Consider the following 12,276-nt stretch of genomic DNA (forward strand, 5'->3'; position numbering starts at 1 on the left):
TTGCTGCAAGGTTTCACAAAGTAAATTAAAGTCCAGGTTATCATTGCTAATCATTACATGGCTTTGTTGAATTCTCGATTCTCGTTGGTCACTGCATTTCTGTTTAATCATCGCTGCTATGGGTAACGGATTGCTTTAATCTAGAACTCTCATGTCATTGCGTAGAAAGTAGTTCTGCAGGTGTCCATTTGACCATGGTCACTTTCAGAAAATCTATAAATCTGCCATAATACAAGCTTGTGTTGCCTAGTAAATCTAACTGTAATTACTGTATGACTTATACTAGCTATAGACCTACAATATGTTCAGTCAGATTTAAAATGACGAAGGGAAAACTGATCTAGTGTTAGTGATGTTACAAGAAGTATGAGGTTGAATCAGATGCTGGGGAAGGAAATGAATGTCGATGAGCCTGAGTGTCAGGAGAATGACAGTGAGCCAGAAATACAGAGGCGCCAACAACAGAAAAGAGTCATTTTTGACTATCAATTTAGCGGTTCTGCGTACAGCAGTTCCAGTTTGTGTTAGGCTATGCCATTGACGTTAGGAAAGAGTCCATTATTAAATTACGTAGAGTCCGTTAACTTAGGCTTGTTAGTTTGCCTCGTATCTTACTCCAATACCCCGTTGGCCACCCCTGAATAGGTATGACGTAAGACCTTAAATCCCAACTTAACATTAATATTAGCTAGGAAACGTGAGGGGGAACCTAGCATAAACATAACGTCAGTTTCCATTCTAACCCGGTTGAGAGGGACAAGAAAGATGCTGTGTCTACACTTGTAAGTGTTATTAATGTTTTTTTAGTTCTATTTTAGGCTAACAAGGAGAAACCATCTTCGGTAGCTGCCACAACAGACAACTATCTACACCGCCCTGTGTCAGGGAACAACGCCGGTGCAGTCTTTCATCATATCGTATGGAGGGGATGCATGCATTTGTGACAATGTTTGTGTTCAGTTTGTAACACAAACCATGGTGAGAAAATCACGAGTGGCGAGCTACCCCCAGAGCAGCACAGTAGGCCTATTTGGAAACATCAAAAGGAAGCCAGGCCCTGCAGTTTAGAATCCGCCCCTTTCTCACCGCCTACTCAACCCAGCTCCTGGTCCAAGCAATGGTACTATCCCGCCTGGACTACTGCAACTCTCTTCAGGCTGGACTACCGGCATCTGCCATCAGACCCCTGCAACTCATTCAGAATGCTGCAGCTCGTCTGGTCTTCAACCTCCCCAGACACCCCCACGTCACTCCCCTGCTCACTACCCTCCACTGGCTGCCTGTTATAGCTCGCAACAAATTTAAAACATTGGTCCTAGCATACCAGACAGTCAAGGGATCAGCCCCAGCATACCTCCACAAGATATTCAAACCCTACCTGCCAGCCAGACCCTTCCGTTCTGCTACCTCAGGACGCCTGGCACCTCCCCCTCTTCGCACCTGCGCTTCCCGGACACGTCTCCTGTCTGTTCTGGCCCCACATGGTGGAATGACCTCCCTGTGGAGGTCAGAACAGCTGAGACACTGACCCACTTCAAGTGACGACTGAAGACTCACCTCTTCAGGCTGCACCTCTCCCCATCCCTCCCTACCTCCCTGTAAATGACTGTAAGCTTAGGGTTGTAACTAGGTAGCTGTTTTGTGGGTGACTTAGTTAATGCAGTTAATGTCTTAACTACTGCTTGTATTTTTGCATAGACTGCGTTGTTGCTGTTCTCGTTTGTGTTAGTGTTAAACAGTTTAATCTTCAGGGTCAAAGTTGAACTATGCGGTTGTTCCCTGGTACTTCTCTCTAGGGTTTTCGTCATAATTGTTCCTGGTTATGGTTATACACTTTGTTGTACGTCGCTCTGGATAAAAGCGTCTGACAAATGCCTGTAGTGTAATATGTAATGTAATAAATGCTGTGTAGAAGGGAGCCATCTCAGAATAGGAATGTACGGGAGAGGTAGGGTTAGAACACCAAACGTGACTCAGTCTCGTAAACTCCGTCCATTAAATCCTGTGACTCAGTCCAATAAATCCAAACGGGGATATTTTACTAAGTAGAAATACTGATTTTGCTGGATAACTGCGTGGAGTAAAACCCAGACAGCTCTTTTTACTTCAGTCCATGTTCCAGATTTTGGAGGGTTCCGGGTTTTACTCAGTGTGGCTGAGTAAAAAAACATCCTGACTTTTTCATTTCGTACACACGGCCAGGTTTACTACCGTGTTAGCCAGCAAAGCGCAAATCCGCAAGAAACCATTGTTAAGTAAAGAAATGTAGTAACAACTACCTTCCCAGAACAGAACCCTGGGACCAACAACCCTGAATTTTTTTTACAGTCTATGCCTAGGACCAACAATTTAGTGAGAAAGTGGAGACTCACTTACCAGAAGCCAGGCCCACACAAATGGAATGGGGCCACGAGGTCTCGTGTGGAACCGGTAAGGACAAGTTAGCCTATGTGATGGCACCCAGAAAGTTATCTTGTAATCAAGAACTTTTCAAAATTTCAATGCTTCGGCAGCTGCAGTAAACAAAAGACAACGTTCAACAGGAAAGCAGCGGCATTCAGACATGCCAGCGTTTGATCTTCCAGGAAGTGAAATGTCAAAAAAAGAAGAAGAAGAAAAAAAAGAAGATTCCAGGGACAGTGGTTTCTACATTTAATAATTAAGTGTTAAGTTTTAAGAAGGTGCACATGCATACTGTAAAGTGTTTTTAATGAGTACCCTGATGAGATGTGCATAACTGGCTCTCCTTTTTTAACTGAATGACTGATCACTTCTGTATCTTCTGCACCTAGAATTGCCATTGGCAGTCTCTAAATCATTTTATCAACTGGTGATACTGTTTGAATTTGTTAAATTTTAAGAACTTACTTGGAATACCTGTACCATAATCTGTTAACATTTCTGAGGTATGTCCTAAAATTTGCACCCAATGTTTTTTGTGACCTCCTCCTCCCATTTATATGGTTGTAATTTCTAAGAAACAACTATCGACCATCAAGAGGCTGCATAGGTAACTTATGAAGAACTAAAGAGTTTGAAAACTCCATAGCTTGATTGATGTTTTGTCCTTGGAAAAGAAGAAAAATTCCAGATTGTTATCGTTCACGCCTATTCTGACTGATGCTACTACTACTGGCAGGACGTGTAATCAGCATCATTTAGTCAAATTATAGAACCTGCCGCCTGGCAACTTCCTGTGCATGTTTTCACACGCAGACCCAGGGAAGAGCATTCCTGCTTTTAAAATGTCCCAAGCTTACAAACTTGCAATTTGCTTGGTATTCAATGCCATAAAGGCCACTTTGCTAGCCTTAAGTAAGGACAGGCATGCTACACTTCTTTTACATTACATTACATTACATTACACTTCTTCCCAACAAAAAACAAAAACTGGTCAGATAACTGATTGTAAACACTGCTGAAATTATTATTTCACTTACCTCCACATTTTTTCCTGTAGTTTTACTCCATTTCCATGGTTCCGCTGGGATAACCTAGTAAAATACAGGTTTGATGAATGGAAATAAAAGGAACTACCCAATCCTAAGTGATTTTGTGTTAAAGTACTCTATTGAGGATAAACAGGAAAATGTACCATTTACATTCAAGCATTAACAATCACATATTCATTTTGACAATGTCCTAGGTCAGTAGAAAAGTAGAGAAGTAAACATTCTTTGCATGCTTTTTACCGAATTACTATTTTATTAATATAATAATAATTATTATTTTACAGAATATAATTTTAGATTCCTGTTTGTCTGAATTTCTGAAGAATGAGGAACATTTGGATTGCAGCCCTGACCTTAAGTATACATAGCAAGTCAAATGTATTTAATTTCACTTACATTTGAGCCATTTACAGATACAAATTATTTTCTGAAATATGGAGAATTCTCCTCTAATGTATCAGTTCACATTTTTATCTGACGCAGTTTCTTATCAGCAATATTTTATTTAAGTCAAACTGTCAATTATTTAAAGAGAGAAAAGCTCAATTAATCTGGCCTGCAGAGATAACCTTTCCAACTCACTGGAGGTTTATTTGGTGAATGAATGAATATACCAGAGTGGCCTCAGATTTCATTAGCTCTGAAAAACATTGAAGGCGTTCGTCCTCTTTTCATTTGACCCCTCTCTATTTTAAATGTATTTTTTTCCTCAAACTAAGCGAGTCGGAGAGCGCCCTGATTGAAAAGAGCGAACGTATGCACATCACTGTTGTCCCACATCATTCAGGGAACAAACCTTTTTAGATCTTTAACTACCACAGGAGTGCTGATTGCACAGGCGCCTATTTCCTAACCGACGGCCACCTGAACAATGATGTGTTCAGCTTTTAGCCCCTCAAGCCTTTCAAAGGTGAATCATTTCACAGTTTGGAACCAGATCTCCATAGCAACTTCTCTTTGAGAGGTTTAGAATCACCATCCAGTAATTCTATGATCATCAAGCCCCACCATCCCCAGCGGTTCTTTTCACAGCAGACAAGGAAGGGAAGCCAGGGGAAAATTCGACAGACTATTTTAGGCAATTCGTCCGGCGGGCGATTAGAATTCAAAATATTTCAACCTTCAATCACCAAGCACATTATTTGGCGCTGCACCGATCCTCGTTCAAGACAAGCAGGCATTTCAGTCTAATCACTCCAGATGAGTAGAGACAGACAAAAAAACCCTCTTCATCCAGGAGGAATCAAAATGCTCATTTTAACTGCGTGACCATATTGTAGCAGACCCCACAAAAACACAGAGAGTGTTTTCATTGGTTTTTTATTGAAAACAGGGCAGAAAACCCCAAAAGGTCAGCTCTGCCCTAGCAATAATCATGTAACCTGTCACAATATGCATGGGTATGTGATCAATCTGACCAGACATCTCTCAGAAATGACTGCAGTTTGATGGTAATAAAGGCAGTAGGGCTTATTAAAGCCTATTAGTAGTGCTCCAATTGTAAAATTGCACCAGTCTTGGGTGTTTGGTTGATCCACTGGCAGGATGGACCAATACAAAACAGCCATCATCCAGGGAAACTCATATTAAGAAAAACCTATTAGATTTTTAAGTTTAATGCATTGGTATATCCAGTATTGAATGAAGAAATTAATTTCAAATTGTTTTTATGTTTCCTGTTATAATGCAATTGTTTTTGTCATAATGTGATCAGATTCTGAAATGCATTCACATTCATACCCACTCAGCACGCCCTGATGACAACCCTCAGTGGTCAAAAACCACTTCCTTTTATTTATAGACCTTTCCTGTCTGCCCCCTAGTGGTGTGGGCATCGGTGCCCACAGAATGGGCATAAAGCAAAGATCCACAATTTATTGAAAAATGGGCTGCAGACACACAACAAATTTGAGGTCAGCGCCTGCAGCAGACTCTTTTTTGGCCAACAAGGCCACTCGTTCCCTTATCAACATTCAGGGCATCAAATGGACCTACAATAAAAGGAGGCTCCCCATCCCCCAATCACTTACAGTATTACACAAACCCACTTCACATTTTTTATACTTTCTAGAGTTACTTGGTCTCGTTTATTTTTGCATAAAAAATTGTATACCCTTTCAGCTTTCAGAACAGCATCTCACATCGCAGAATAAACCATTCATAAAAAAAGTTTTATGTCCATATGTAGTTTACTTACATTGCATTCACTTTTGGTTTATCCAATACTTGTGTCTTTATGGCCCTTATTGTCAATGTAAATGTTTCTGTAATCCAAAATGTGTCTGCTCCTATTCAAGCTAAAAATGTAACCTAGGTCAGGCGCCATTTTTAACTCAATCCAACAAGCATCCACTTTGAACATGGCTGGCATATCTGACCACCCAATAGTCTCGTTACTATAGTAGTATTTTGTTCAGTAGATGCTTGGTTATGTAAACAGCCATAGGTTTACTTTTATGTCATTAAAGTTACATGTGTCAATGGGTCCAGCCATTAGTGAGTAATCTGACTATGTATCTGCTGGGGGGTGTGCATAACATAGATTGTGCTGACAAGCAGAGATTGCATGCCATGGAAGCAAGCTAGCTCTCAAAACAACTAGTATTGTGCTATAAAACGTATTTATAATTATTGTGGATTGGAGAAAAACAATTTTACACTGTGACAGAAGTAATTGAAGAGCTCAAAAAACAGACACAATTAGAGGCTTTAGTTTTATATTTATAAAGTGGAGATTTTCTAAACAATTTTTTTGAAAAGGGTGCTAGATAATGCTATAGCCCCACTGGTGGACATGCACAGTAATTTCACTGAAAAAGTGACTTTAGTGTTTCTTATTATTTCTTATTATTTCACGTCAAGATTCTGTACACTACTCCTCCTACAGCTTTTCAGCAAAACCTACCAAGTTTGGCTAGTAGCTTCACCTGGTTGCTCATGATTTTGTGTCATTAGCGCTGATTTATTATTTTTGTAGTTACGATTTCACATTGGAAAATTTCCCATTAACAGGTTCGGAATGTGAACAACAAGCTTGCAATTGCAAGCTACACTCCAGGCTCAGCCATGGGTTGGCTTCAATAAGTGAGTGGAGAAAGCATGCGAATGGAAGGGAAAAACGTTTAGCAAAAATCAGACACTTCATCAGTGTATATCTGTGTCAATCAACCCACCCAGTCTTTTTAGATTAGCCAACTGTCATGTTTGAGAGCTAGTTGCTCTGTCTTAATAGTGAACAAGTGATAAAAAAAATATATAGCTCATATTACAGGAATGTATGACAGTATATTTATGAAAATTGAGAAGCATTTGAAAGCACCAGGAGAGCAGCAAAGTAAGTAGTTGTTTTGTCCTAAGAGCCTGGTTGAGTGCCAGTTGGAGGAACCTTCAACCTTTAATTACTGCCAAGCAAGATTGATGACAGCAGATTAAAGCATGGTTGAAGGTTCAGGGTTCAGGAGGGCAGGCTAAAGACCAGAACTGTGATAAAAAACTTAAATTTTTCTTTCAGGTATCTTGGGCCAAACCTGAGTCAAGCCCAATGGTTTAAGTGCTCTCAAAATGCCAGAAAAGTTGAAACTATAAAGAGACGTGCAATTAACCAGCCATGAAAAATTGTAATCTACTTCCTCAAGTTTGATGGCTAGTACATTATAGTCAGCCATGAATATGAACAATGCAATTTTTTATTAACTTGATTTTATAATAACAGTCAGTTTAAACATAACAAATGTTTTACGTTTTTAACTGTAGTATTGCAACTGTTTATTCACTGTACTCTCGCAGATTTGAAAAAAGTTTTTATTTTGAGAGGTCATTGAGAGAAAAGAAAAGGAAAGCAGTATTCTGTTTTCATGTTGCTTTCCTGCAGTTGAACAGGTTTCACCTGTTTCTTTTTGGCCAGCCTTTATTTTGACGGGGCCAGGAGGCTAAAAAATGCTGCCCTGTTTTTATGATTTAAAGTAAGGCTTGGCACTAGATCGTGTTATAACAAGTTCTACCCTGAAATCTCTGACATTAAAGGTGTTGACATTTAGCAGTCTCAGAAGTTGTATTTTCTATGCAACGTGCAAGCATTCATGGAAGCTGTTTCTAATTTTCACAAAGGAAAATATCAGGCTCCTGTTCTTTCCTCTACCATATAATCAAGCAATAGAGGTGCAGTGAATGTTACAGCATGTGCTGTCTGACGCTAGATAGAGCATTCCTGTAATTATAATGCAAAACCAGAAATGGCAAATGGTTAAACGATGGAATAAACAACATTCTCTGTGGGATCGCCCAAAATACAACCACACCAGTCTGCATTCCCCGTTCATCTTCTGAAGATGAAAATAGATGTGTAAAATACAAAAGGAGCAAAATCTCCTATCTTTACTCTGCCAGTGCTGATTTTGACCAGCAGGCACACAGTGTGATGCACAATTGGCCATTGTGTCACTGGGGAGGATGGTATTCAGTCCACAGACTGACTCTGAGACTTGTCTGGTCAGCTGGGTGCCTGCCTGCATCAGCTGTACAGTCCTCTTGCATAGCTCAACTGGAAGATTTCAGAATGGAAAAGAGACAGCCAGCATTTTGCAGGTCAGATGTGCTGGTCTGCTCCAACCCAAGGACACTGAAGCCTTGGGATGATAAATTTCAACGGGGAATTCTAAAGTAGGGTGAAAAAAACTGTTTTGAAATTGCTGATATCATTATTTCCATCATCTAAAACCCTTCACAGGTTCAGTTTCAGCCTAGTCCCTGGTGCTTGATGTTCTAAAATGGAATAAATACACAAAAACATACAATCCTGAGACATCATGAATCTTCCACAGATTCCCAAACATTTAATTGTGTGGCACCTAAGCAAGCATGCAATGGCAAACCTGTCTTTATTGTGGTATATAAATTAATATCAATGAATACAATGACCACTCTATTCAGTGTAATGTAATGTAACCACTGACAATACAGATGAGGTGAACTCAAATCCCCAGTATACTATAGTGCAGTTAAATGTGGGTGGAATCCTGTTACATTAAAGAGCTGTTTGACAGTGCTTCACTGACAGTTAGTCAGTCCTTTATTTCACCAAGAAATCAGAGTTCTAGGCGAGGTCTAGGCAAACACAGTTCATCTAGGAATTTACATTCATTTCATACCTCACTTACCCCTTCATGCTTACCCATTCTATATACATACAGTACTTGGTAACAATCTCCTTTTGTTTTTGTTTGGTAAGTGAATTGCATTTTTAGATGTTTTTGTGTATAGTTATGGTGGGAACAAGAACAATTGCTTCCTGAGTGAGGTCTGTAGATCACTGGAAAGAATCACAGACTATCACCAAGCAATTTGAATTCCTGTGGATGGAATTCAGCTTTGGGCTGTAATGAAACTTCCAAGGCAGCTTAAAAAAGCAGACATTTGGATATCCCAGTTAGATTGTGTTCTGATATCTGTGCTGTCAGGAAGTATGGCAGTTAATCTTTTTTACACTTCATGCAGTGATATATTTATACATTATCTTAATTGTAACCAAATGTCAAACAGATCCCTTGATAAGCTCCTCTTTGAGTCCCAGTTGCATAAAATATTTTTTAACATGCTATTGTTTTACATGTTTATATTACGTTATCAAATCAGCATGAATCTAGATACTAACTAAGTATGATCATTTGTTTTTTAATTAGATACATCTAATGTATTTTTAAACTTGTGCACAGAGTTATTGTGACAGTTAATTCAGTAAACAATGTCCGGCTCTTGCACCAGAACGTCACTTGCTGCAACTGCACAACTAGGGCTTGGCCTATTTGCATTTTTTGTTTCAGAGGAGGATTTGCCTCATATGTAATGTCCTGAATTCACCTGTAGATTGGATGAAAATGTCCCTAAATATAGAATTTCAGACACAAGGAACAGACAGTGTCCTCCAGTTTTATCATTCTCACAAGTGGACTAGTTGCTACTTCTGAGCAGTTATGGCTGATAGATCATGGATATATACTGGAAAAGAACCCAAGAATAGCACATTTAGATTAATTTCCATGTACGTGCTATAATACAGAATCATAAATAAATCAGTGTCTTTGCTCCTCAGCTGATGAAAAAACTCCACATACAGGCTAGTCTTTGAGAAGACAGATGTATTCCCACTAACTGGCCTTAGCTATGGTTTCTAAGAACAACCCAACTTTGGAGGTTTACTTGTCTGTGTGTCTTTGTGTAGTAATCCAATTAGCCACCAGAAGCACTAGTGACAGTACAGTGACATGTTCCATGGCTTGCCTCCTGTGCTTTGCCATCTATAACCATGACATGGGTTATTTTGTTTATGAGTGAAGGCACTCATCAGATTTGTGTGGTTGTCCACTTGCCTTTGAATAATTATTGTGAAACATGGCATGCGAATATTGGGTAAATATCTTGTTATACTTCTGCTCCAGCAGTTGATCTTAGACTGTGCCAGGAAACTAACAGCAAGCATTGTTAAGGATGCCTTCTGGCTATCATATCTCTTGGGATAAGTGCTCCTACTTCCCCTTAGCTTGTCTGGGCTTGAGGTAAACCATCAATCTTATTTTAAGTTTGCCTGAATACTGCTGGCCCAAGTCAAAATGCTGTAGAAAAGGCCTGACTCATTTCTGGTACTACTGATATAAAGACATGGCCAGTAAGTGGAAATATGGCTTATGACTCCACCACTTGTATAAAATGGAGTCTTAAAAGCATGCTGGCATGCTTTAGATCTCAATCAGTCTCTTTACAGACTGGAGATTCTACTTGCATCCAGTGACATGTCGATAACAGGGAGCCCGTTGAACAGTGATCATTCTGAAGGAACACGCTCCACTGGGTTAGGCTCAGCAGAGAACCCAAGAACAATAAGGGGAAAAAATACACAGGTATTGTGACACTGTTCATTTGCCCTCTCATTCTGCCTGCAACTGCAAAACCTTGATAATCAGAGCTCTTTTCACATAATGGAAAAGTCAATAGCTGCATACAATCAGTAAACAAATTTGGCTATTTTTAAAAGGGCCCCTGTCTCCATTTAGCACTGGCAATTTAAATTATTCTAGCGTGTAACACTTTAATTGTGTAAGACAAAGACCATGTCTAAGACACAAAAGAACCAGTGGCACACAGAGAACTGCTAGTAATTTCTATGCTGCCATAGTGAGATGACAAGTGATAAGCATTTTGCAAGAATTAGTTTGCTTGTGTATCTAAAGGAAAAAGGACAGCCAATTAGTGGGAGTAACAAAGTAAAGAAAAAAAGTCAAGATTTAACTGCTTTCCAGATGCAGTGGTCCAGCTTGTAAGATTCTGAACAATGAATCTGAAAACTAGGAATAAACTCTATTGATTTATGTTTCCCCATAATGTAGGAAAGAGAACAGAACTACAACAGACAGAAATCAGATATTTTAAGAACAGGTCTGCATTCACCCAGGCTGTCCCTCAAAAAAGTTGCGTCACACATCATGATGATCCTTCTTGACAGAATATGGCTTTTTCAACAAAATGCCATCAAAGAAAGCTCTCTGTGGTGCCAAAAGCACAACATACTGAGGTTGAAATTGAGATAATGCATGGTCCAGAAAACCTTCAAAAGATCTCTGCCACAGGAAGCAATGGACATATCCCAGTCTTTAGTTATTGTTGCCTGATTGCAATAAAAAGTGATTGAGAAAAGATTCCTGACTGGAATGTGGGACTGGAGGTTGGCTGCCACGGAATCATTCCTATCCAGTGGCCACTCTTACTAGCTTTTCAATTAAATCTGATTTCTTGATGAAGAGATTAGTCATAGCTCAGGTAGCTGAATTCCATAACACATTCTGAGCATATTTGTATGGTGTATTTTTAACCAATTTTTATTCAAATGTTAAATTTTTCCTCCAATTTTGAATGCCCAATATTCATACCCATGTGTGTTAGCCTACCTCATCACTGCAACATTCTCTGTCAATCCAGAAAAGCAAAGACAATGGCATGCTTTGGCTCTCCTGTAAAATATGTGATCTTGCATGACTCCCTGGTGACCACTCATATTGCTTTCACAGAAAACTCTTATCTATCTGGAATGGGAAAAAGGCCCAACTGATGAAAATGGAAACATGGCTGCTCAACAAGTCAACCAACCTTCTCGTATTAGTTTGGTTTTTTACTCATTACATAGTTTATTGCTCGTTACATGCACACTCGTCAGAAAACATTGAAGCAATGACAGGGCTTACAAAAATGACTTGGCGTTGTATATTGAGGGAAAATTTTAAATTCCAGATTGAATTTAGGGATTAACAAGCGCAAATCCTCAATAGCTGCAACCACACACGCGCATGCATCCATGTGTGCATGCATCCACGCACACACCCTCACACAAACATGTGACCTCTTCTTTGGTTCATGACCAACCTTTCCACAAAATCTTGTGCAAATCTGTGAATCCATTCGGGAGTTATGCGCCTTTTTGTGTTAGGCCATGCCCATTGCCACGCCCCCTCACACAAACACGTGACCTCTTCTTTGGCTCATGACCAACCTTTCCACAAAATCTTGTGCAAATCTGTGAATCCATTCGCGAGTTATGCGCCTTTTTGTGATAAACCACGCCCATCGTCACGCCCCCTCTTGGTCAATCAGCATTGAAAGTTACTCAGCTCGACCTTCGGTCATGACCAACGCCCATGCCAAATTTCAGCCTCCTGGGGCGAAAAATGTGGCCGCTACGGGGTGGGACACTTTTTGTGGACTAACCGACCAACCGACGGAATGCAAATGCCATGCCTAGAATCAACTCTGGATCATTTTTTTAGCTTTATTGTGCATG

The 12,276-nt window shown here is 39.9% G+C and overlaps 1 long non-coding RNA gene across 2 annotated transcripts in view; it reads right to left on the reverse strand.

Annotated features, from left to right (window-relative positions):
• LOC135250672 (uncharacterized) overlaps positions 1–12,276 on the reverse strand; it is a 67,144-nt gene that overhangs the window by 37,936 nt on the left and 16,932 nt on the right. For both annotated transcript variants that reach the window (XR_010328980.1, XR_010328981.1), the window contains exon 3: positions 3,441–3,494. This is a non-coding gene — a long non-coding RNA (uncharacterized LOC135250672). The remainder of the gene's footprint in view (positions 1–3,440; positions 3,495–12,276) is intronic.

The sequence above is a fragment of the Anguilla rostrata genome, chromosome 3, assembly GCF_018555375.3.
Source record: "Anguilla rostrata isolate EN2019 chromosome 3, ASM1855537v3, whole genome shotgun sequence".
In the NCBI taxonomy this organism is placed as follows: domain Eukaryota; kingdom Metazoa; phylum Chordata; class Actinopteri; order Anguilliformes; family Anguillidae; genus Anguilla; species Anguilla rostrata.